The sequence below is a fragment of the Platichthys flesus genome, chromosome 22 (genome assembly GCF_949316205.1).
Source record: "Platichthys flesus chromosome 22, fPlaFle2.1, whole genome shotgun sequence".
Lineage (NCBI taxonomy): Eukaryota > Metazoa > Chordata > Actinopteri > Pleuronectiformes > Pleuronectidae > Platichthys > Platichthys flesus.
In genome coordinates, this window is record NC_084966.1 from 12,552,627 (window position 1) to 12,579,769 (window position 27,143).

A 27,143-nucleotide genomic window follows, 5' to 3' on the forward strand; every position below is an offset into this window, starting at 1 on the left:
ATTTTGTCCAATCGACTCCAAACTACACATATAAGACAAGAGTCGAGACCGGAAGACATCTACCTAGAAATCATGACTTAAAAGGAAAGCGCCCCCTGGTGGCATCAGGAAATGTCTTGTTTTTGTACATCGTGCGCTTTGATTTATTTGTCGGAGAGCTTTCATCACATCAATTTAAAATTTAGACGGGTGGCATCACAACAAGATGGAGATCTAAAGTTATCAAAGAAACAACTTTTCGACACACCGTCTGACTGTGGCGGGGCGTCAAATCAGCTCACCATGACACACGAAAACGCTTAAAGGAGACAAATTCGCTTTAAAGGGGACATATTATTTCCATTTCACCACAGTTGATATGGTTCCTTGGGGTCTTAATGAAATGTCTGTAAAATATTTTGGTAAAAATACCCCAAGGATAATTTAAAATAGCACCTTTTTACTCTGTCTAAAACAGACCTCCTCAGATCAACCTGTTTTGAAGGCCCCGCCCCCCTCTCACCCCGCCCCCATCTTACCCCACCCCCTTTCACCCCTCTCATCCCTCCCCCTTCTCACCCCTCCCCCCTCTCATGGAGGTGTAGGACATGTGCTTGAATGTGTTCTCACTACAGAATGCATTCAACATCTATAGGGCAGATTATGGGCCTCGTGAAAATTTACGTATTCTGGGGTATTTGGAAATGGGTGTGGCAAAATGGCTCAACAGCGCCACCAACGGTGCTTTCCCTCATTAACGGAGAAACACCTCATTTAGCATTCACTGATCCGCACGAAATTGAAGACAGTTGTGTATCATCACCAGATGCACAAAAAACGCGCCGGAGCAATATGAAAAACGCAACAGGAAGCACGCCATTTTCGATTTCGTGGCCATTTTGGTCATATTCCATAATCTTTTACTTTGATATACTTCTCGTACAGCTTTCATCACATCAACTGAAAATTTAGACGAGTGTCATTACAACAAGATGGAGATCTAAAGTTATCAAAGAAACAACTTTTCGTCACACTGTCTGACTGTGGCGGGGCGTCACATCAGCTCGCCATGACACACGAAAACGCTTTAACTTCCGTGTTCATGGGTCCATCTCCCTCAAACTACATGTGTGTATCATCAGCCCCCCTCCCTTGAAGATATTCAGATGGTTTTAAAGAATGGGCGTGGCAAAATGGCTCAACAGCGCCACCAACGGAGCTTCCCCTCATTTATGGAGAAACACCTCATTTAGAATTCACTGATCCTCACGAAATTGAAGACAGTTGTGTATCATCACCAGATGCACAAAAAACGCGCTCGGAGCAATTGGAAAAACGCAACAGGAACCCCGCCATTTTCGATTTGGACCATATTCCATGTTTTTTATTTACAAGTACTTCTTGGAGAGCTTTCATCAGATCAACTGAAAATTTAGACGAGTGTCATCACAACAAGATGGAGATCTAAAGTTATTGAAAGATCAATTTTTCGCCACACCGTGTGACCGTGGCGAGGCGTCAAAATGTGACTAAACACCATCAAAACACAAGCTTCTGTATCTTGGACATATTTGGTCCAATCGAGTTCAAACTACACATGTAAGACAAGAAGCGCGACCTGATGACATCAACAAAGACACCATGACTTAAAATCATAGCGCCACCTGCTGGCTACAGGAAGTGAAGCGTTTATCTTGCAGCAGTGCGCAAATGCATGCAACGCTGAGACGAGCGCTTGGTCATCGAACGTTCTCTCTTCCCCGACCGCAACAGACTTGAAATTGCCTGTGCTCGGGCCCGTTAGTGCTACAACGTAGCCCTAGTTATTATTATTATTATTATTAGGGCCCGAGCACCGAATGGTGAGAGGCCCTATTGAATCTGTAAGGATTTTTATTATTATTATTATTATTATTATTATTATTATTATTATTATTATTATTTCCCTTTGGGGGGCTTTTTCAGGGTCTAGACATGCTCAAAAAGTTATGAAACTTTGCAGGAAATTCAAGGTCTGCGGATATTTTAGTATTCTGGAGTAATTGGAATTGGGCGTGGCAAAATGGCTCTACAGCGCCCCCTGGAACCAGCCCCTAGGTTTCCACATAACGGATTTTCATCAAAATCTGGATATAGGTGTATCGTGACCAGTCATGAAAAAAAGTCTCATGGAGCATTATGAAAAACGCAACAGGAAGTCAGCCATTTTGCTTTTAGTGGCCATTTTGGCAATATCCCACATTTTTACTTTTACGTACTTGTCCCAGGGCTTTCATCAGATCAACTTCAAATTCAGATGAGTGTCATCACAACAAGATGGAGATAAAAAATGATTGAGGGATTTTTTTTTTATCACACCGTGTGACCGTGGCATGGCGTTAAAAATTGGTTACACGCCATCAAAACACGGGCATCTGTATCTCGGACATACATGTTCCAATCAAGTCCAAACTAGACATGTAAGACAATAGTCCCCGCCTGATGACATCTATGCATAAATGATGACTTAAAACCGCAGCGCCCCCTGGTGGCAACAGGAAATGTCTTGTTTTTTGCTTGTCTTACACTTGGATGAATTTCTCCTCATCCACTGACCTCAACCATGTCAAACTGTATCAAATGGGTCCCAAGACATTGACAATGAAGACATAAGATTACCGTGACTTTTCGTCAAACGCCATATGAATGGCGTGGCATTAAAGTTCATCAACTCGCCGTGAAACACGAAATTGCTGTAACTTCAGTGTTCATGCTTCTATCTCTCTCAAACTACATGTGTGAAACAACAGCCCCCCCCTGAAGATATTCATATGGTTTTAAGAAATGGGCGTGGCAAAAAAACTGACCAGCGCCCCCTACAGGGCAACCCCGGCACTACGATGGCCGACATTTATACAAATCTATCGGGACATGTGTCGTTTCATAACAAACAAAAAAATATCTTGGATAGGTATGCTTGACCAAACAGGGAGGCCGCCATTTTGGATTAAGTGGCCATTTTTTTTCCATATTCCACATTTTTACTTGATGCACTTGTCCCAGGGCTTTCATCAGATTAACTTCAAATTAAGATCAGTGCCATCACAACAAGATGGAGATAAAAAGTGATTAAGAGATTGACCTTTCGTCACACCGTGTGACCGTGGCGTGGCGTCTTGAGTTTGATTAAACGCCATCAAAACACGAGGTTCTGTATCTCGGACATACATTGTCCAATCGAGTCCAAACTAGACATGTAAGACAAGGGTGCCATCCTGATGACATCTACACAGAAATTATGACTTGAAATTACAGCGCCCCCTGGTGGCTACAGGAAGTGACATGTTTTATACTTTGATGAACTGCTCCTGGCTGATTTACAATATACAGCTCAAATCAGATCAGTCAAGTCATTAGATCATGGTCAGAATTGTGACGTTTCCTCAAACCGTGTAAACATTGATGTTTGGCGAAGGATCATCCTTCGCCAAAGGACACGATGTTTTCATAATTACACTGTGCATTGTCCTATCATTACCAAACTTCTGTCACATGATAAGAGTACAAGCCTGAACAGCTCTATGTGTCAATATTTCCTCAGTGTCATAGCGCCACCTACTGATTCACCAGGAAACAGGAAGTACTTTGTTAATCCACTCTGCATTATCCAACCGGCTCCAAACTACTGACCTATGATCACAATACTGATCTGAACAGCTCCATATATAAATATTAGTTCAGGGTCATAGCGCCACCTACTGATCAGTGTGAAAATTAAGTTGTGTTAACATTGTCCAATTGACACAAAATTGCTCACGCTACATCAGAGCGCCTACATGAACAGATATATATGTCTGTGCGTAATAATAGTGATGGCGCCACCTACTGGCAAACCTACTGCCGCAGAGCGCAAAACGCATGCAACGTGGAGAAGTGCATGCTCGATCGATGATGTGCGCTTGGTCATCGATCGTTCTCTCCACCGACCGCAACAGGCTTCAACGTGCGGGTGCTCGGGCCCGCAAGTGCTACAACGTAGCCCTAGTTATTATTAGGGCCCGAGCACCGAAATCGGTGGGAGGCCCTATTGAAATTGAAATGATTATTATTATTATTATTATTATTTTTCTTAGCTTAAATGAATTGGCTTTTTGAGGGCTTTAATGTGCTCAAAAAGTTGTAGGAGTTTGCAGTAAATTCGAAGGCGGCGTAAAATTACGTATTCTGGAGTATTTTGAAAAGGGCGTGGCAAAATGGCTCAAGAGCGCCACCTACGGAAAAGCCCCTCATTTAGCATTCACCGATCCTCAAAAAAAACAAAGATTATTGTGTATCATGACTAGATGCACAAAAAAGTCCATCAGTGCATTATGAATAACGCAACAGGAAGCCCGCCAGTTTGACTTTAGTGGCCATTTTGGTCATATTCCATATTTTTTCTTTGATGTACTTGTCGTACAGCTTTCATCAGATCAACTTCAAATTTAGACGATCGTCATCACAACAAATTGGAGATCTAAAGTTATTGAAGGATTACGTTTTAGCAAAACCGTCTGACCGTGGTGTGGCGTTAAAGTTTGATTAAACGCCATCAAAACACGGGCTTCTATATCTCAGACTTATTTTGTCCTATCGAGTCCAAACTACACACATAAGACAAGAGTAGAGATATGAAGACATCTATACAGAAATCGTGACTTAAAGTGACAGCGCCCCCTGGTGACAGCAGGAAAAGTCTTGTTTTTGTCACGTTTTATGTTTTTATATACTAGTCGTACAGCTTTTATCAAATCAACTTAATATTTAGACGACTGTCATCACAACAAAATGAAGATCTAAAGTTATTGAAAGATCGACTTTTCGTCAAACCGTGTGATTGTGGCGTGGCGCTAAAGTTTGATGAGACTTCGGTGAAACGCACTAAAACACGAGCTTCTGTATCTTGGACATATTTTGTCTAATCAAGTCCAAACTAGACACATAAGACAATAGTTGCGATATGAAGACATCTATACAGAAATCGTGACTTAAAATGACAGCGCCCCCTGGTGGCAGCAGGAAATGTATAGCTGACACTCTGATGTATTCCTGCTCATCCAATATGCAAAACCATGTCAAACTTTGTTTAATGGGTCTCAAGACATTGATAATGTAGCCATAAGATTATTGTGACTTTTTATCATGCGGTTTATTAATGGCATGGCTTGAAAGTTCATCAGCTCGTCGGAGAGAGTCCCATTGAATCCCATGTTAAAATGCCCAATTTTAGAGTAGAATTAAACCTGTTTACAGCATTATTCAAACTTTGGTTTTAGTCTCAATCGCTATGTTCTTCCTTCATTAAAACTCTGAGGGGGTGAACTTTTTCGTAACTACCTCTATATCGCTATAATAAGCGATATAGTGGTTTGAAATTTACGTGACGTCACAGTGAGCTGCGCCCTCCCTTCTCCTTACTTTTTCCTGTGTCATTGAACACAACTCGAGACTTTCGAAACCTCCCACTCAGTATCGGATGAATAACACAGTTTGATGTTTTGCTTGTTCTGCTGACGGACACGTTAAAGACGTCTGCGCTCCCGTTTCTGTGGTAAGTCAAGCTCAGTATTTTATTTAGATGTGTAGAAGTGATTCGCAGGGTGTTTTAGTACCATGCATTCGAGCTAACGTCCGTTAGCATGGAGGCTAAATACGAACTCCGATCTGGGGCATTAACTCCTGTTTAATGCGAACGGCACTATTACCGACACACACCGATATGAACCGACATGAGTAGGTCCGCCCAGCAGTGGCATGCGTTAGTTTATGAGGTTAAATCTGAGACAGGAGACTGTGTGTGTCCGGTGAATTAGCTCCATCAGGATATCTATTGCTATAAAATGGTTTCACTCGCCAAGGCATTTGACTTGACAATGTTACACAGTTAGTTATTCTACTGAAACAGACTTACAGTGATCAATTGAAACGTGCGTATTTAAAGTCACATCTGTATTTTAAGAGCAGATGTTTAAAGGGGAATTCAACTTCCAAAGCTCTTTATTCAGAGTATTGTTATGATGTCTTACAGAGAAAGCTAAACGTTCTGCTGCCTGCACTGTTTACATTGTAATCTCAGGCAGATTTCACTGAATTGTTCTGTTAAATATAAATAAATTATAGCCTTGTATCTTTATTAGAACAGACAGTGTAATAGAGAATTTGATGCTGATGTACACTAACTATTTCCTAAGCTGAAATGATTATGATCTGTTTAACTTTGAAGTAATACACTTCCTTTTTTACCATTTAAAGTGTGTTAAGGACTTAACCTGGCACATGTATGACTTTACACATTTGTATATTTATGTTGAAATTTTCTCTAGCATGTCCAGCATGAGACAACTGGAATTCAACCACATTGAACACCGACTTCAGGTACAGACCTCTTTTCATTAATTACAAACAACCATGGCAAAGTACTGCACATAATACATTGTGTATTAAATAATATATGCAATACTTTGAATGTGAAATAACTCCATACTGTACATTCATTGTCATGGTAGTGCACGTTTTAATCCAAAAGCATATTCAAATACACAGTTGAATATCCACAGAAAATAAGATTACACACTTTGTTCATATGTAACTCTTCCTCTACAATAATGACGATCACTTTCATGTTTCCTATCATTTTATTAGGGACAGACGAGCCTGAAGGACACAGCTGTGATGACCATGTTCTGTCTCTTATGGCAAAGCAGAAATATAAAACACTGGGTTCTTATCTAAAGTGTATCAAATCAGATCTCCACCATGTTGCTGCTGAGGACATCAGGTGCTGCAGTTCTTCATCTATGAAGAGAAAAAACGCACTGTTAAAGAATGTTTTGTGTTGTGTATAAAGCACAACAGATTTCTGATAGAACTGTTGTACTGTGGTCTTGGTTTATATCCTCATGGTGAAATGTACATATTTTAAGTCCCTTCTGATAAAAGTGCTGAAAGAAATACAACATTGTACAAATACATAAAATGTCTTTCTACCTCATCAGTACTATTCAAGGTGATAATCTCCCACAGACCTATTGATAACAGTCCAAATCAAGTCTTTCCACTTCTCTCAGTGTGAAAACATAATTCTATAATTAATTTGAGAACTGTTTACAACACTGATGTGTGGAGATTAAAATCATACCTAAACTGTCTAATTCACTGTAAAACTCCATGACATTCGCAGGCCATCTGTAGTTAAGGGAGCAACGCATGGAATGATGTGTAGATTACTAGTTTGATGATGCATGAGGAGAGGCGGTGGTCGAGTGGCAGAAACTTGGACTATGGGCAGAGAAGGTCTCTGGTTCGTCTTTGGTTCGACTCCATGGAGAGACAACAAAAGTCGAACCTGGATTGATCTGTCCAAAAATCCAAGAGTCTCCCTACCCTCTCTAGTGCCCATGAGCAAGGCACCTCACTCCCCCAACATCTGCTCCCCCGAGCGCCGTACATGGTCGCTCACTGCTCTGTGTGTCCTGCACCAGATGGGTAAAAAGCAGCGATTAAATTTCCCTACCTGCATGAGTGTGCCTTTGCATGTCTGTGCATGTGTTTGGGATGAATAAATGGATTTTAATCTTAATCTTTTAATCTTAATCAGTTGTCTTCCAGTTGACCAGCATGAAGCTGCAGATCTCCACCATGTTGCTGCTGGGGACATCAGGAGCTGCATTAATGAGGAGCAGAAGCGTACTGTTATGAATGTTTTGTGTTGTTTATGAAGCACTACTTATTTCAGCTAGAACCGATGTACTAGGGTCTGGGTTTGTATCCTAATGGTTAAATGCACATACTTTAAATCGCTTTTGATAAAACGTGACAAAGAAATACAACATTGTACACATAGATAAAATGTCTTTCTACCTCATCTGTAATATTCAAGGTGATGATCTCCCACAGAGCTGTTGATAACAGTCCACATCAAGTCTCTCCACTTCCCTCAGTGTGAAAACATAATTATATAATTAATTGGAGAAGTGTTTACAACACTGATGTGTGGACATTATAATGTTATCACTACTGTCTAATTCACTCTACAACTCCATGACAGACTAAATAAACAATGTGAAAATAGTAATGGCGGATATACCATCCTGTATCAGAATATTGGTGAAACAGTTACTATCACATGAAACGTAAACGTGTAGCGTATTGATAGTAACTCATTAAAAAAAATAATGTCAAAACCAAAACAAGACTGTCGAGTTATCTTGCTTCAATCTGTTCATTAGACGTGATAAATAAACGGTAACTTTTATAACAATTACATATTACAAAAAACTTGAGGCATGTAAGCATATGATGATAGATAAAGCAATAGGTTATGTTGGATAGTTTCAAGGTTACTTACCTCTAGTTCAGCACCAGCGGCTGGCCAGAAGAAGTGGAGCGATCTTCCTTGCCGCACAGGGCAAACGCAGGCAATGTGGAGACGAGCGCTTGGTCATCGAACGTTCTCTCTTCCCCGACCGCAACAGACTTGAAATTGCCTGTGCTCGGGCCCGTTAGTGCTACAACGTAGCCCTAGTTAGGGCCCGAGCACCGAAATCGGTGGGAGGCCCTATTGAAATTGAAATGATTATTATTATTATTATTATTATTATTTTTCTTAGCTTAAATGAATTGGCTTTTTGAGGGCTTTAATGTGCTCAAAAAGTTGTAGGAGTTTGCAGTAAATTCGAAGGCGGCGTAAAATTACGTATTCTGGAGTATTTTGAAAAGGGCGTGGCAAAATGGCTCAAGAGCGCCACCTACGGAAAAGCCCCTCATTTAGCATTCACCGATCCTCAAAAAAAACAAAGATTATTGTGTATCATGACTAGATGCACAAAAAAGTCCATCAGTGCATTATGAATAACGCAACAGGAAGCCCGCCAGTTTGACTTTAGTGGCCATTTTGGTCATATTCCATATTTTTTCTTTGATGTACTTGTCGTACAGCTTTCATCAGATCAACTTCAAATTTAGACGATCGTCATCACAACAAATTGGAGATCTAAAGTTATTGAAGGATTACGTTTTAGCAAAACCGTCTGACCGTGGTGTGGCGTTAAAGTTTGATGAAACGCCATCAAAACACAAGCTTCCATATTTCAGACATATTTTGTCCAATTGAGTCCAAACTAGACACATTCGACAAGAGTCGCCACCAGAAGACATGGGTGCAGAAATTGTGACTTACAATCACAGCGCCCCCTGGTGGTAACGCGAAATGTCTTATTTTGGTACGTGTTATGTTTTTATGTACTACTCAGACAGCTTTCATCAGATCAACTTAAAAATTAGATGAGACTCTACAAAACAAGATGAAGATCTAAAGTTATCAGAATTTAAACTTTTCATCATACCGTGTGACCGTGGTGAGGTCTCAAAGTTCGACTAAACGCCAATATAAGCGAGCTTCTGTAACTTAGACATATTTTGTCCAATCGACTCCAAACTACACATATAAGACAAGAGTCGCGACCGGAAGACATCTACCTAGAAATCATGACTTAAAAGGAAAGCGCCCCCTGGTGGCATCAGGAAATGTCTTGTTTTGGTCATCTTACTCTTTGATGTATTTCCCTCCAGCCACTTTACTAAACCATGTCAAACTGTGTCAAATTGGTCTCAAGATATTGATAATGTAGGCATAACATTATTGTGACTTTTCATCATGCAGATTGTTAATGGCGTGGCATCAAAGTTCATCAGCTCATCATGACCTATGAAACCCATTTTAACAGAGTTACCCTGAACGCAGCATGAGACCGCTTTCGGTTTGTTACGTCTCACACTTGGATGTATTTCTCCTCATTCACTTTGCTAAACCATGTCAAACTGTGTCACATGGGTCTCAATATATTGATAATGTAGGCATAACATTGCTGTGAGTTTTCATCATGCGGATTATTCATAGCTTTGCAGCAGACTTCTTCAACTCGCCATGACAAACGAAGCTGCATTTAACACAGCTGCAAGTGAACGCCTCATGAGTTACGTCGTCACAAGCTGCGGAGCTGTGTATCACGAAGAACCGGAGAACGGTTGGCGAGTCTGGATGAGAGGACGGCGGCGGAGTCACTGTGGACGTTGTTCGCTCAGCAGGTTAGAGTGTGGGACTCAAAGCTTTTTTCCCCCGTCCGTCGTGTCTTTTCCTGTGTGAACTCTGCCGCTCTCAACAGCAGCACTGGCTATGAGCTAGCTCCTGCTACCTCCAACGAAGCATCTCTCAACTGCTACGTAAGTTAAACGGACACTTCTGACTGACTGTGATGATAAGCAAAAGAGACACTGTGGATGTGTGATGTGTTGTACTGCATTTGTTTGATCTGTTTACTAATACTAGCTCTAATAAATACTGTATAAATTATATTTTGCTCCTGAATTGAACTGTGTTAAAGGGGTTCACATGGAAAATATATGTTCAATTATGTAAAGGGTGATTTTTGTTACTATTATACTAATGGAGATTTAGCACTTGCTACACATTGTAAGAGCAGCTGTTCAAAGGAGCACTACGTCTTTTAAGGCTCTTTATTCAGAGTCACGGTGTTGATGTCCTGTCACGTGTAACAGTGAAAAATAACCGTGTCTCCCACCTTCAGTATTTAAATCGTTAATCTCAGACAGACTTCACTGAATTATTTTGTTAAATATGAGAAAGTCATAGCCTTGTAACTTTACTAGAACAGACAGTGTCATACAGAGTTGTGGGTTTATATGCACTACCTATTTCCTAATCTGAAATGATTATGCTCTGATTAACTTTGAACTAATATTTTATTTTTACCATTTAAAAGTCTGTTAATTACTTAACCTGGCCCATGTATGACTTTACATATCTGTGTATTGGTTTCATGTTCCTCTAGAAGGTCCAACTTGACACACAACTTGAATCCAACCAGACTGAACACTGACTCCAGGTACAGACCTGATTTCATTACTTAAAAACAATCAAAGTATTGCACATAATACATAATGTATTAAATTATAATGCAATACTTTTAATGTGAAATAGCTCCATTAAAAACATTCATTGTCATGGTAGTGCACGTTTTAATCCAAAAGCATATTCAAATACACAGTTGAATATCCACAGAAAATAAGATTACACACTTTGTTCATATGTAACTCTTCCTCTACAATAATGACGATCACTTTCATGTTTCCTATCATTTTATTAGGGACAGACGAGCCTGAAGGACACAGCTGTGATGACCATGTTCTGTCTCTTATGGCAAAGCAGAAATATAAAACACTGGGTTCTTATCTAAAGTGTATCAAATCAGATCTCCACCATGTTGCTGCTGAGGACATCAGGTGCTGCAGTTCTTCATCTATGAAGAGAAAAAACGCACTGTTAAAGAATGTTTTGTGTTGTGTATAAAGCACAACAGATTTCAGATAGAACTGTTGTACTGTGGTCTTGGTTTATATCCTCATGGTGAAATGTACATATTTTAAGTCCCTTCTGATAAAAGTGCTGAAAGAAATACAACATTGTACAAATACATAAAATGTCTTTCTACCTCATCAGTACTATTCAAGGTGATAATCTCCCACAGACCTATTGATAACAGTCCAAATCAAGTCTTTCCACTTCTCTCAGTGTGAAAACATAATTCTATAATTAATTTGAGAACTGTTTACAACACTGATGTGTGGAGATTAAAATCATACCTAAACTGTCTAATTCACTGTAAAACTCCATGACATTCGCAGGCCATCTGTAGTTAAGGGAGCAACGCATGGAGTGATGTGTAGATTACTAGTTTGATGATGCATGAGGAGAGGCGGTGGTCGAGTGGCAGAAACTTGGACTATGGGCAGAGAAGGTCTCTGGTTCGTCTTTGGTTCGACTCCATGGAGAGACAACAAAAGTCGAACCTGGATTGATCTGTCCAAAAATCCAAGAGTCTCCCTACCCTCTCTAGTGCCCATGAGCAAGGCACCTCACTCCCCCAACATCTGCTCCCCCGAGCGCCGTACATGGTCGCTCACTGCTCTGTGTGTCCTGCACCAGATGGGTAAAAAGCAGCGATTAAATGTCCCTACCTGCATGAGTGTGCCTTTGCATGTCTGTGCATGTGTTTTGGATGAATACATGGATTTTAATCTTAATCTTTTTATCTTAATCAGTTGTCTTCCAGTTGACCAGCATGAAGCTGCAGATCTCCACCATGTTGCTGCTGGGGACATCAGGAGCTGCATTAATGAGGAGCAGAAGCGTACTGTTATGAATGTTTTGTGTTGTTTATGAAGCACTACTTATTTCAGCTAGAACCGATGTACTAGGGTCTGGGTTTGTATCCTAATGGTTAAATGCACATACTTTAAATCGCTTTTGATAAAACGTGACAAAGAAATACAACATTGTACACATAGATAAAATGTCTTTCTACCTCATCTGTAATATTCAAGGTGATGATCTCCCACAGAGCTGTTGATAACAGTCCACATCAAGTCTCTCCACTTCCCTCAGTGTGAAAACATAATTATATAATTAATTGGAGAAGTGTTTACAACACTGATGTGTGGACATTATAATGTTATCACTACTGTCTAATTCACTCTACAACTCCATGACAGACTAAATAAACGATGTGAAAATAGTAATGGCGGATATACCATCCTGTATCAGAATATTGGTGAAACAGTTACTATCACATGAAACGTACACGTGTAGCGTATTGATAGTAAATCATTAAAAAAAATAATGTCACAACCAAAACAAGACTGTCGAGTTATCTTGCTTCAATCTGTTCATTAGACGTGATAAATAAACGGTAACTTTTATAACAATTACATATTACAAAAAACTTGAGGCATGTAAGCATATGATGATAGATAAAGCAATAGGTTATGTTGGATAGTTTCAAGGTTACTTACCTCTAGTTCAGCACCAGCGGCTGGCCAGAAGAAGTGGAGCGATCTTCCTTGCCGCACAGGGCAAACGCAGGCAATGTGGAGACGAGCGCTTGGTCATCGAACGTTCTCTCTTCCCCGACCGCAACAGACTTGAAATTGCCTGTGCTCGGGCCCGTTAGTGCTACAACGTAGCCCTAGTTATTATTATTTCCCTTCGGGGGGCTTTTTCAGGGTCTAGACATGCTCAAAAAGTTATGAAACTTTGCAGGAAATTCAAGGTCTGCGGATATTTTAGTATTCTGGGGTAATTGGAATTGGGCGTGGCAAAATGGCTCTACAGCGCCCCCTGGAACCAGCCCCTAGGTTTCCACATAACGGATTTTCATCAAAATCTGGATATAGGTGTATCGTGACCAGTCATGAAAAAAAGTCTCATGGAGCATTATGAAAAACGCAACAGGAAGTCCGCCATTTTGCTTTTAGTGGCCATTTTGGCAATATCCCACATTTTTACTTTTATGTACTTGTCCCAGGGCTTTCATCAGATCAACTTCAAATTCAGATGAGTGTCATCACAACAAGATGGAGATAAAAAATGATTGAGGGATTTTTTTTTTATCACACCGTGTGACCGTGGCATGGCGTTAAAAATTGGTTACACGCCATCAAAACACGGGCATCTGTATCTCGGACATACATGTTCCAATCAAGTCCAAACTAGACATGTAAGACAATAGTCCCCGCCTGATGACATCTATGCATAAATGATGACTTAAAACCGCAGCGCCCCCTGGTGGCAACAGGAAATGTCTTGTTTTTTGCTTGTCTTACACTTGGATGAATTTCTCCTCATCCACTGACCTCAACCATGTCAAACTGTATCAAATGGGTCCCAAGACATTGACAATGAAGACATAAGATTACCGTGACTTTTCGTCAAACGCCATATGAATGGCGTGGCATTAAAGTTCATCAACTCGCCGTGAAACACGAAATTGCTGTAACTTCAGTGTTCATGATTCTATCTCTCTCAAACTACATGTGTGTAACAACAGCCCCCCCCTGAAGATATTCATATGGTTTTAAGAAATGGGCGTGGCAAAAAAACTGACCAGCGCCCCCTATAGGGCAACCCCGGCACTACGATGGCCGACATTTATACAAATCTATCGGGACATGTGTCGTTTCATAACAAACAAAAAAATATCTTGGATAGGTATGCTTGACCAAACAGGGAGGCCGCCATTTTGGATTAAGTGGCCATTTTTTTTCCATATTCCACATTTTTACTTGATGCACTTGTCCCAGGGCTTTCATCAGATTAACTTCAAATTAAGATCAGTGCCATCACAACAAGATGGAGATAAAAAGTGATTAAGAGATTGACCTTTCGTCACACCGTGTGACCGTGGCGTGGCGTCTTGAGTTTGATTAAACGCCATCAAAACACGAGGTTCTGTATCTCGGACATACATTGTCCAATCGAGTCCAAACTAGACATGTAAGACAAGGGTGCCATCCTGATGACATCTACACAGAAATTATGACTTGAAATTACAGCGCCCCCTGGTGGCTACAGGAAGTGACATGTTTTATACTTTGATGAACTGCTCCTGGCTGATTTACAATATACAGCTCAAATCAGATCAGTCAAGTCATTAGATCATGGTCAGAATTGTGACGTTTCCTCAAACCGTGTAAACATTGATGTGCGGCGAAGGATTTTCCTTCGCCAAAGGACACGATGTTATCATAACTCCACTGTGCATTGTCCTATCACTACAAAACTTCTGTCACATGGTCAGAGTCCAAGCCTGAACAGCTCTATGTGTCAATATTTCCTCAGTGTCATAGCGCCACCTACTGATTCGCCAGGAAACAGGAAGTACTTTGTTAATCCACTCTGCATTATCCAACCGGCTCCAAACTACTGACCTATGATCACAATACTGATCTGAACAGCTCCACATATAAATATTAGTTCAGGGTCATAGCGCCACCTACTGATCAGTGTGAAAATTAAGTTGTGTTAACATTGTCCAATTGACACAAAATTGCTCACGCTACATCAGAGCGCCTACATGAACAGATCTATATGTCTGTGCGTAATAATAGTGATGGCGCCACCTACTGGCAAACCTACTGCCGCAGAGCGCAAAACGCATGCAACGTGGAGAAGTGCATGCTCGATCGATGATGTGCGCTTGGTCATCGATCGCTCTCTCCACCGACCGCAACAGGCTTCAACGTGCGGGTGCTCGGGCCCGCAAGTGCTACAACGTAGCCCTAGTTATTATTATTATTAGGGCCCGAGCACCGAATGGTGAGAGGCCCTATTGAATCTGTAAGGATTTTTATTATTATTATTATTATTATTATTATTATTTCCCTTTGGGGGGCTTTTTCAGGGTCTAGACATGCTCAAAAAGTTATGAAACTTTGCAGGAAATTCAAGGTCTGCGGATATTTTAGTATTCTGGAGTAATTGGAATTGGGCGTGGCAAAATGGCTCTACAGCGCCCCCTGGAACCAGCCCCTAGGTTTCCACATAACGGATTTTCATCAAAATCTGGATATAGGTGTATCGTGACCAGTCATGAAAAAAAGTCTCATGGAGCATTATGAAAAACGCAACAGGAAGTCCGCCATTTTGCTTTTAGTGGCCATTTTGGCAATATCCCACATTTTTACTTTTACGTACTTGTCCCAGGGCTTTCATCAGATCAACTTCAAATTCAGATGAGTGTCATCACAACAAGATGGAGATAAAAAATGATTGAGGGATTTTTTTTTTATCACACCGTGTGACCGTGGCATGGCGTTAAAAATTGGTTACACGCCATCAAAACACGGGCATCTGTATCTCGGACATACATGTTCCAATCAAGTCCAAACTAGACATGTAAGACAATAGTCCCCGCCTGATGACATCTATGCATAAATGATGACTTAAAACCGCAGCGCCCCCTGGTGGCAACAGGAAATGTCTTGTTTTTTGCTTGTCTTACACTTGGATGAATTTCTCCTCATCCACTGACCTCAACCATGTCAAACTGTATCAAATGGGTCCCAAGACATTGACAATGAAGACATAAGATTACCGTGACTTTTCGTCAAACGCCATATGAATGGCGTGGCATTAAAGTTCATCAACTCGCCGTGAAACACGAAATTGCTGTAACTTCAGTGTTCATGATTCTATCTCTCTCAAACTACATGTGTGTAACAACAGCCCCCCCCTGAAGATATTCATATGGTTTTAAGAAATGGGCGTGGCAAAAAAACTGACCAGCGCCCCCTATAGGGCAACCCCGGCACTACGATGGCCGACATTTATACAAATCTATCGGGACATGTGTCGTTTCATAACAAACAAAAAAATATCTTGGATAGGTATGCTTGACCAAACAGGGAGGCCGCCATTTTGGATTAAGTGGCCATTTTTTTTCCATATTCCACATTTTTACTTGATGCACTTGTCCCAGGGCTTTCATCAGATTAACTTCAAATTAAGATCAGTGCCATCACAACAAGATGGAGATAAAAAGTGATTAAGAGATTGACCTTTCGTCACACCGTTTGACCGTGGCGTGGCGTCTTGAGTTTGATTAAACGCCATCAAAACACGAGGTTCTGTATCTCGGACATACATTGTCCTATCGAGTCCAAACTAGACATGTAAGACAAGGGTGCCATCCTGATGACATCTACACAGAAATTATGACTTGAAATTACAGCGCCCCCTGGTGGCTACAGGAAGTGACATGTTTTATACTTTGATGAACTGCTCCTGGCTGATTTACAATATACAGCTCAAATCAGATCAGTCAAGTCATTAGATCATGGTCAGAATTGTGACGTTTCCTCAAACTGTGTAAACATTGATGTGCGGCGAAGGATTTTCCTTCGCCAAAGGACACGATGTTATCATAACTCCACTGTGCATTGTCCTATCACTACAAAACTTCTGTCACATGGTCAGAGTCCAAGCCTGAACAGCTCTATGTGTCAATATTTCCTCAGTGTCATAGCGCCACCTACTGATTCGCCAGGAAACAGGAAGTACTTTGTTAATCCACTCTGCATTATCCAACCGGCTCCAAACTACTGACCTATGATCACAATACTGATCTGAACAGCTCCACATATGATTATTAGTTCAGGGTCATAGCGCCACCTACTGATCAGTGTGAAAATTAAGTTGTGTTAACATTGTCCAATTGACACAAAATTGCTCACGCTACATCAGAGCGCCTACATGAACAGATCTATATGTCTGTGCGTAATAAAAGTGATGGCGCCACCTACTGGCAAACCTACTGCCGCAGAGCGCAAAACGCATGCAACGTGGAGAAGTGCATGCTCGATCGATGATGTGCGCTTGGTCATCGATCGCTCTCTCCACCAACCGCAACAGGCTTCAACGTGCGGGTGCTAGTTATTATTATTATTATTTCCCTTTGGGGGGCTTTTTCAGGGTCTAGACATGCTCAAAAAGTTATGAAACTTTGCAGGAAATTCAAGGTCTGCGGATATTTTAGTATTCTGGAGTAATTGGAATTGGGCGTGGCAAAATGGCTCTACAGCGCCCCCTGGAACCAGCCCCTAGGTTTCCACATAACGGATTTTCATCAAAATCTGGATATAGGTGTATCGTGACCAGTCATGAAAAAAAGTCTCATGGAGCATTATGAAAAACGCAACAGGAAGTCCGCCATTTTGCTTTTAGTGGCCATTTTGGCAATATCCCACATTTTTACTTTTACGTACTTGTCCCAGGGCTTTCATCAGATCAACTTCAAATTCAGATGAGTGTCATCACAACAAGATGGAGATAAAAAATGATTGAGGGATTTTTTTTTTATCACACCGTGTGACCGTGGCATGGCGTTAAAAATTGGTTACACGCCATCAAAACACGGGCATCTGTATCTCGGACATACATGTTCCAATCAAGTCCAAACTAGACATGTAAGACAATAGTCCCCGCCTGATGACATCTATGCATAAATGATGACTTAAAACCGCAGCGCCCCCTGGTGGCAACAGGAAATGTCTTGTTTTTTGCTTGTCTTACACTTGGATGAATTTCTCCTCATCCACTGACCTCAACCATGTCAAACTGTATCAAATGGGTCCCAAGACATTGACAATGAAGACATAAGATTACCGTGACTTTTCGTCAAACGCCATATGAATGGCGTGGCATTAAAGTTCATCAACTCGCCGTGAAACACGAAATTGCTGTAACTTCAGTGTTCATGATTCTATCTCTCTCAAACTACATGTGTGTAACAACAGCCCCCCCCGAAGATATTCATATGGTTTTAAGAAATGGGCGTGGCAAAAAAACTGACCAGCGCCCCCTATAGGGCAACCCCGGCACTACGATGGCCGACATTTATACAAATCTATCGGGACATGTGTCGTTTCATAACAAACAAAAAAATATCTTGGATAGGTATGCTTGACCAAACAGGGAGGCCGCCATTTTGGATTAAGTGGCCATTTTTTTTCCATATTCAACATTTTTACTTGATGCACTTGTCCCAGGGCTTTCATCAGATTAACTTCAAATTAAGATCAGTGCCATCACAACAAGATGGAGATAAAAAGTGATTAAGAGATTGACCTTTCCTCACACCGTGTGACCGTGGCGTGGCGTCTTGAGTTTGATTAAACGCCATCAAAACACGAGGTTCTGTATCTCGGACATACATTGTCCAATCGAGTCCAAACTAGACATGTAAGACAAGGGTGCCATCCTGATGACATCTACACAGAAATTATGACTTGAAATTACAGCGCCCCCTGGTGGCTACAGGAAGTGACATGTTTTATACTTTGATGAACTGCTCCTGGCTGATTTACAATATACAGCTCAAATCAGATCAGTCAAGTCATTAGATCATGGTCAGAATTGTGACGTTTCCTCAAACCGTGTAAACATTGATGTGCGGCGAAGGATTTTCCTTCGCCAAAGGACACAATGTTATCATAACTCCACTGTGCATTGTCCTATCACTACAAAACTTCTGTCACATGGTCAGAGTCCAAGCCTGAACAGCTCTATGTGTCAATATTTCCTCAGTGTCATAGCGCCACCTACTGATTCGCCAGGAAACAGGAAGTACTTTATTAATCCACTCTGCATTATCCAACCGGCTCCAAACTACTGACCTATGATCACAATCCTGATCTGAACAGCTCCATATATGAATATTAGTTCAGGATCATAGCGCCACCTATTGATCAGTGTGAAAATTAAGTTGCGGAAACATTGTCCAATTGACACAAAATTTCTCACGCTACATCAGAGCGCCTACATGAACAGATATATATGTCTGTGCGTAATAATAGTGATGGCGCCACCTACTGGCAAACCTACTGCCGCAGAGCGCAAAACGCATGCAACGTGGAGAAGTGCATGCTCGATCGATGATGTGCGCTTGGTCATCGATCGCTCTCTCCACCGACCGCAACAGGCTTCAACGTGCGGGTGCTCGGGCCCGCAAGTGCTACAACGTAGCCCTAGTTATTAGGGCCCGAGCACCGAATGGTGAGAGGCCCTATTGAATCTGTAAGGATTTTTATTATTATTATTATTATTATTATTATTATTATTATTATTATTATTATTTCCCTTTGGGGGGCTTTTTCAGGGTCTAGACATGCTCAAAAAGTTATGAAACTTTGCAGGAAATTCAAGGTCTGCGGATATTTTAGTATTCTGGAGTAATTGGAATTGGGCGTGGCAAAATGGCTCTACAGCGCCCCCTGGAACCAGCCCCTAGGTTTCCACATAACGGATTTTCATCAAAATCTGGATATAGGTGTATCGTGACCAGTCATGAAAAAAAGTCTCATGGAGCATTATGAAAAACGCAACAGGAAGTCCGCCATTTTGCTTTTAGTGGCCATTTTGGCAATATCCCACATTTTTACATTTACGTACTTGTCCCAGGGCTTTCATCAGATCAACTTCAAATTCAGATGAGTGTCATCACAACAAGATGGAGATAAAAAATGATTGAGGGATTTTTTTTTTATCACACCGTGTGACCGTGGCATGGCGTTAAAAATTGGTTACACGCCATCAAAACACGGGCATCTGTATCTCGGACATACATGTTCCAATCAAGTCCAAACTAGACATGTAAGACAATAGTCCCCGCATGATGACATCTATGCATAAATGATGACTTAAAACCGCAGCGCCCCCTGGTGGCAACAGGAAATGTCTTGTTTTTTGCTTGTCTTACACTTGGATGAATTTCTCCTCATCCACTGACCTCAACCATGTCAAACTGTATCAAATGGGTCCCAAGACATTGACAATGAAGACATAAGATTACCGTGACTTTTCGTCAAACGCCATATGAATGGCGTGGCATTAAAGTTCATCAACTCGCCGTGAAACACGAAATTGCTGTAACTTCAGTGTTCATGATTCTATCTCTCTCAAACTACATGTGTGTAACAACAGCCCCCCCCTGAAGATATTCATATGGTTTTAAGAAATGGGCGTGGCAAAAAAACTGACCAGCGCCCCCTATAGGGCAACCCCGGCACTACGATGGCCGACATTTATACAAATCTATCGGGACATGTGTCGTTTCATAACAAACAAAAAAATATCTTGGATAGGTATGCTTGACCAAACAGGGAGGCCGCCATTTTGGATTAAGTGGCCATTTTTTTTCCATATTCCACATTTTTACTTGATGCACTTGTCCCAGGGCTTTCATCAGATTAACTTCAAATTAAGATCAGTGCCATCACAACAAGATGGAGATAAAAAGTGATTAAGAGATTGACCTTTCGTCACACCGTGTGACCGTGGCGTGGCGTCTTGAGTTTGATTAAACGCCATCAAAACACGAGGTTCTGTATCTCGGACATACATTGTCCAATCGAGTCCAAACTAGACATGTAAGACAAGGGTGCCATCCTGATGACATCTACACAGAAATTATGACTTGAAATTACAGCGCCCCCTGGTGGCTACAGGAAGTGACATGTTTTATACTTTGATGAACTGCTCCTGGCTGATTTACAATATACAGCTCAAATCAGATCAGTCAAGTCATTAGATCATGGTCAGAATTGTGACGTTTCCTCAAACCGTGTAAACATTGATGTGCGGCGAAGGATTTTCCTTCGCCAAAGGACACGATGTTATCATAACTCCACTGTGCATTGTCCTATCACTACAAAACTTCTGTCACATGGTCAGAGTCCAAGCCTGAACAGCTCTATGTGTCAATATTTCCTCAGTGTCATAGCGCCACCTACTGATTCGCCAGGAAACAGGAAGTACTTTGTTAATCCACTCTGCATTATCCAACCGGCTCCAAACTACTGACCTATGATCACAATCCTGAATAGAACAGCTCCATATATGAATATTAGTTCAGGATCATAGCGCCACCTATTGATCAGTGTGAAAATTAAGTTGCGGAAACATTGTCCAATTGACACAAAATTGCTCACGCTACATCAGAGCGCCTACATGAACAGATATATATGTCTGTGCGTAATAATAGTGATGGCGCCACCTACTGGCAAACCTACTGCCGCAGAGCGCAAAACGCATGCAACGTGGAGAAGTGCATGCTCGATCGATGATGTGCGCTTGGTCATCGATCGCTCTCTCCACCGACCGCAACAGGCTTCAACGTGCGGGTGCTCGGGCCCGCAAGTGCTACAACGTAGCCCTAGTTAGGGCCCGAGCACCGAATGGTGAGAGGCCCTATTGAATCTGTAAGGATTTTTATTATTATTAGGGCCCGAGCACCGAATGGTGAGAGGCCCTATTGAATCTGTAAGGATTTTTATTATTATTATTATTATTATTATTAGGGCCCGAGCACCGAATGGTGAGAGGCCCTATTGAATCTGTAAGGATTTTTATTATTAGGGCCCGAGCACCGAATGGTGAGAGGCCCTATTGAATCTGTAAGGATTTTTATTATTATTATTATTATTATTATTATTATTATTATTATTTCCCTTTGGGGGGCTTTTTCAGGGTCTAGACATGCTCAAAAAGTTATGAAACTTTGCAGGAAATTCAAGGTCTGCGGATATTTTAGTATTCTGGAGTAATTGGAATTGGGCGTGGCAAAATGGCTCTACAGCGCCCCCTGGAACCAGCCCCTAGGTTTCCACATAACGGATTTTCATCAAAATCTGGATATAGGTGTATCGTGACCAGTCATGAAAAAAAGTCTCATGGAGCATTATGAAAAACGCAACAGGAAGTCCGCCATTTTGCTTTTAGTGGCCATTTTGGCAATATCCCACATTTTTACTTTTACGTACTTGTCCCAGGGCTTTCATCAGATCAACTTCAAATTCAGATGAGTGTCATCACAACAAGATGGAGATAAAAAATGATTGAGGGATTTTTTTTTTATCACACCGTGTGACCGTGGCATGGCGTTAAAAATTGGTTACACGCCATCAAAACACGGGCATCTGTATCTCGGACATACATGTTCCAATCAAGTCCAAACTAGACATGTAAGACAATAGTCCCCGCCTGATGACATCTATGCATAAATGATGACTTAAAACCGCAGCGCCCCCTGGTGGCAACAGGAAATGTCTTGTTTTTTGCTTGTCTTACACTTGGATGAATTTCTCCTCATCCACTGACCTCAACCATGTCAAACTGTATCAAATGGGTCCCAAGACATTGACAATGAAGACATAAGATTACCGTGACTTTTCGTCAAACGCCATATGAATGGCGTGGCATTAAAGTTCATCAACTCGCCGTGAAACACGAAATTGCTGTAACTTCAGTGTTCATGATTCTATCTCTCTCAAACTACATGTGTGTAACAACAGCCCCCCCCTGAAGATATTCATATGGTTTTAAGAAATGGGCGTGGCAAAAAAACTGACCAGCGCCCCCTATAGGGCAACCCCGGCACTACGATGGCCGACATTTATACAAATCTATCGGGACATGTGTCGTTTCATAACAAACAAAAAAATATCTTGGATAGGTATGCTTGACCAAACAGGGAGGCCGCCATTTTGGATTAAGTGGCCATTTTTTTTCCATATTCCACATTTTTACTTGATGCACTTGTCCCAGGGCTTTCATCAGATTAACTTCAAATTAAGATCAGTGCCATCACAACAAGATGGAGATAAAAAGTGATTAAGAGATTGACCTTTCGTCACACCGTGTGACCGTGGCGTGGCGTCTTGAGTTTGATTAAACGCCATCAAAACACGAGGTTCTGTATCTCGGACATACATTGTCCAATCGAGTCCAAACTAGACATGTAAGACAAGGGTGCCATCCTGATGACATCTACACAGAAATTATGACTTGAAATTACAGCGCCCCATGGTGGCTACAGGAAGTGACATGTTTTATACTTTGATGAACTGCTCCTGTGTGATTTACAATATACAGCTCAAATCAGATCAGTCAAGTCATTAGATCATGGTCAGAATTGTGACGTTTCCTCAAACCGTGTAAACATTGATGTGCGGCGAAGGATTTTCCTTCGCCAAAGGACACGATGTTATCATAACTCCACTGTGCATTGTCCTATCACTACAAAACTTCTGTCACATGGTCAGAGTCCAAGCCTGAACAGCTCTATGTGTCAATATTTCCTCAGTGTCATAGCGCCACCTACTGATTCGCAAGGAAACAGGAAGTACTTTGTAAATCCACTCTGCATTATCCAACCGGCTCCAAACTACTGACCTATGATCACAATACTGATCTGAACAGCTCCACATATAAATATTAGTTCAGGGTCATAGCGCCACCTACTGATCAGTGTGAAAATTAAGTTGCGGAAACATTGTCCAATTGACACAAAATTTCTCACGCTACATCAGAGCGCCTACTTGAACAGATCTATATGTCTGTGCGTAATAATAGTGATGGCGCCACCTACTTTCAAACCTACTGCCGCAGAGCGCAAAACGCATGCAACGTGGAGAAGTGCATGCTCGATCGATGATGTGCGCTTGGTCATCGATCGCTCTCTCCACCGACCGCAACAGGCTTCAACGTGCGGGTGCTCGGGCCCGCAAGTGCTACAACGTAGCCCTAGTTATTATTATTATTTCCCTTTGGGGGGCTTTTTCAGGGTCTAGACATGCTCAAAAAGTTATGAAACTTTGCAGGAAATTCAAGGTCTGCGGATATTTTAGTATTCTGGAGTAATTGGAATTGGGCGTGGCAAAATGGCTCTACAGCGCCCCCTGGAACCAGCCCCTAGGTTTCCACATAACGGATTTTCATCAAAATCTGGATATAGGTGTATCGTGACCAGTCATGAAAAAAAGTCTCATGGAGCATTATGAAAAACGCAACAGGAAGTCCGCCATTTTGCTTTTAGTGGCCATTTTGGCAATATCCCACATTTTTACTTTTACGTACTTGTCCCAGGGCTTTCATCAGATCAACTTCAAATTCAGATGAGTGTCATCACAACAAGATGGAGATAAAAAATGATTGAGGGATTTTTTTTTTATCACACCGTGTGACCGTGGCATGGCGTTAAAAATTGGTTACACGCCATCAAAACACGGGCATCTGTATCTCGGACATACATGTTCCAATCAAGTCCAAACTAGACATGTAAGACAATAGTCCCCGCCTGATGACATCTATGCATAAATGATGACTTAAAACCGCAGCGCCCCCTGGTGGCAACAGGAAATGTCTTGTTTTTTGCTTGTCTTACACTTGGATGAATTTCTCCTCATCCACTGACCTCAACCATGTCAAACTGTATCAAATGGGTCCCAAGACATTGACAATGAAGACATAAGATTACCGTGACTTTTCGTCAAACGCCATATGAATGGCGTGGCATTAAAGTTCATCAACTCGCCGTGAAACACGAAATTGCTGTAACTTCAGTGTTCATGATTCTATCTCTCTCAAACTACATGTGTGTAACAACAGCCCCCCCCTGAAGATATTCATATGGTTTTAAGAAATGGGCGTGGCAAAAAAACTGACCAGCGCCCCCTATAGGGCAACCCCGGCACTACGATGGCCGACATTTATACAAATCTATCGGGACATGTGTCGTTTCATAACAAACAAAAAAATATCTTGGATAGGTATGCTTGACCAAACAGGGAGGCCGCCATTTTGGATTAAGTGGCCATTTTTTTTCCATATTCCACATTTTTACTTGATGCACTTGTCCCAGGGCTTTCATCAGATTAACTTCAAATTAAGATCAGTGCCATCACAACAAGATGGAGATAAAAAGTGATTAAGAGATTGACCTTTCGTCACACCGTGTGACCGTGGCGTGGCGTCTTGAGTTTGATTAAACGCCATCAAAACACAAGGTTCTGTATCTCGGACATACATTGTCCAATCGAGTCCAAACTAGACATGTAAGACAAGGGTGCCATCCTGATGACATCTACACAGAAATTATGACTTGAAATCACAGCGCCCCCTGGTGGCAACATGAAGTGACATGTTTTATACTTTGATGAACTGCTCCTGGCTGATTTACAATATATAGCTCAAATCAGCTCAGTCAAGTCATTAGATCATGGTCAGAATTGTGACGTTTCCTCAAACCGTGTAAACATTGATGTGCGGCGAAGGATTTTCCTTCGCCAAAGGACACGATGTTATCATAACTCCACTGTGCATTGTCCTATCACTACAAAACTTCTGTCACATGGTCAGAGTCCAAGCCTGAACAGCTCTATGTGTCAATATTTCCTCAGTGTCATAGCGCCACCTACTGATTCGCCAGGAAACAGGAAGTACTTTGTTAATCCACTCTGCATTATCCAACCGGCTCCAAACTACTGACCTATGATCACAATCCTGAATAGAACAGCTCCATATATGAATATTAGTTCAGGATCATAGCGCCACCTATTGATCAGTGTGAAAATTAAGTTGTGTTAACATTGTCCAATTGACACAAAATTTCTCACGCTACATCAGAGCGCCTACTTGAACAGATCTATATGTCTGTGCGTAATAATAGTGATGGCGCCACCTACTGGCAAACCTACTGCCGCAGAGCGCAAAACGCATGCAACGTGGAGAAGTGCATGCTCGATCGATGATGTGCGCTTGGTCATCGATCGCTCTCTCCACCGACCGCAACAGGCTTCAACGTGCGGGTGCTCGGGCCCGCAAGTGCTACAACGTAGCCCTAGTTATTAGGGCCCGAGCACCGAATGGTGAGAGGCCCTATTGAATCTGTAAGGATTTTTATTATTAGGGCCCGAGCACCGAAATCGGTGGGAGGCCCTATTGAAATTGAAATGATTATTATTATTATTATTATTATTTTTCTTAGCTTAAATGAATTGGCTTTTTGAGGGCTTTAATGTGCTCAAAAAGTTGTAGGAGTTTGCAGTAAATTCGAAGGCGGCGTAAAATTACGTATTCTGGAGTATTTTGAAAAGGGCGTGGCAAAATGGCTCAAGAGCGCCACCTACGGAAAAGCCCCTCATTTAGCATTCACCGATCCTCAAAAAAAACAACGATTATTGTGTATCATGACTAGATGCACAAAAAAGTCCATCAGTGCATTATGAATAACGCAACAGGAAGCCCGCCAGTTTGACTTTAGTGGCCATTTTGGTCATATTCCATATTTTTTCTTTGATGTACTTGTCGTACAGCTTTCATCAGATCAACTTCAAATTTAGACGATCGTCATCACAACAAATTGGAGATCTAAAGTTATTGAAGGATTACGTTTTAGCAAAACCGTCTGACCGTGGTGTGGCGTTAAAGTTTGATGAAACGCCATCAAAACACAAGCTTCCATATTTCAGACATATTTTGTCCAATTGAGTCCAAACTAGACACATTCGACAAGAGTCGCCACCAGAAGACATGGGTGCAGAAATTGTGACTTACAATCACAGCGCCCCCTGGTGGTAACGCGAAATGTCTTATTTTGGTACGTGTTATGTTTTTATGTACTACTCAGACAGCTTTCATCAGATCAACTTAAAAATTAGATGAGACTCTACAAAACAAGATGAAGATCTAAAGTTATCAGAATTTAAACTTTTCATCATACCGTGTGACCGTGGTGAGGTCTCAAAGTTCGACTAAACGCCAATATAAGCGAGCTTCTGTAACTTAGACATATTTTGTCCAATCGACTCCAAACTACACATATAAGACAAGAGTCGCGACCGGAAGACATCTACCTAGAAATCATGACTTAAAAGGAAAGCGCCCCCTGGTGGCATCAGGAAATGTCTTGTTTTGGTCATCTTACTCTTTGATGTATTTCCCTCCAGCCACTTTA

The 27,143-nt window shown here is 41.5% G+C and overlaps 1 protein-coding gene and 1 long non-coding RNA gene across 2 annotated transcripts in view; both read left to right on the forward strand.

Annotated features, from left to right (window-relative positions):
- Nucleotides 1–27,143, forward strand: part of LOC133933466 (histone H4-like) — a 744,890-nt gene that overhangs the window by 15,814 nt on the left and 701,933 nt on the right. The window lies entirely within an intron of this gene.
- Nucleotides 9,983–12,712, forward strand: LOC133933568 (uncharacterized). Its single transcript, XR_009912065.1, has 4 exons — nucleotides 9,983–10,218; nucleotides 10,848–10,901; nucleotides 11,163–11,298; nucleotides 12,118–12,712. It is a non-coding gene; the product is annotated as an uncharacterized LOC133933568 (long non-coding RNA).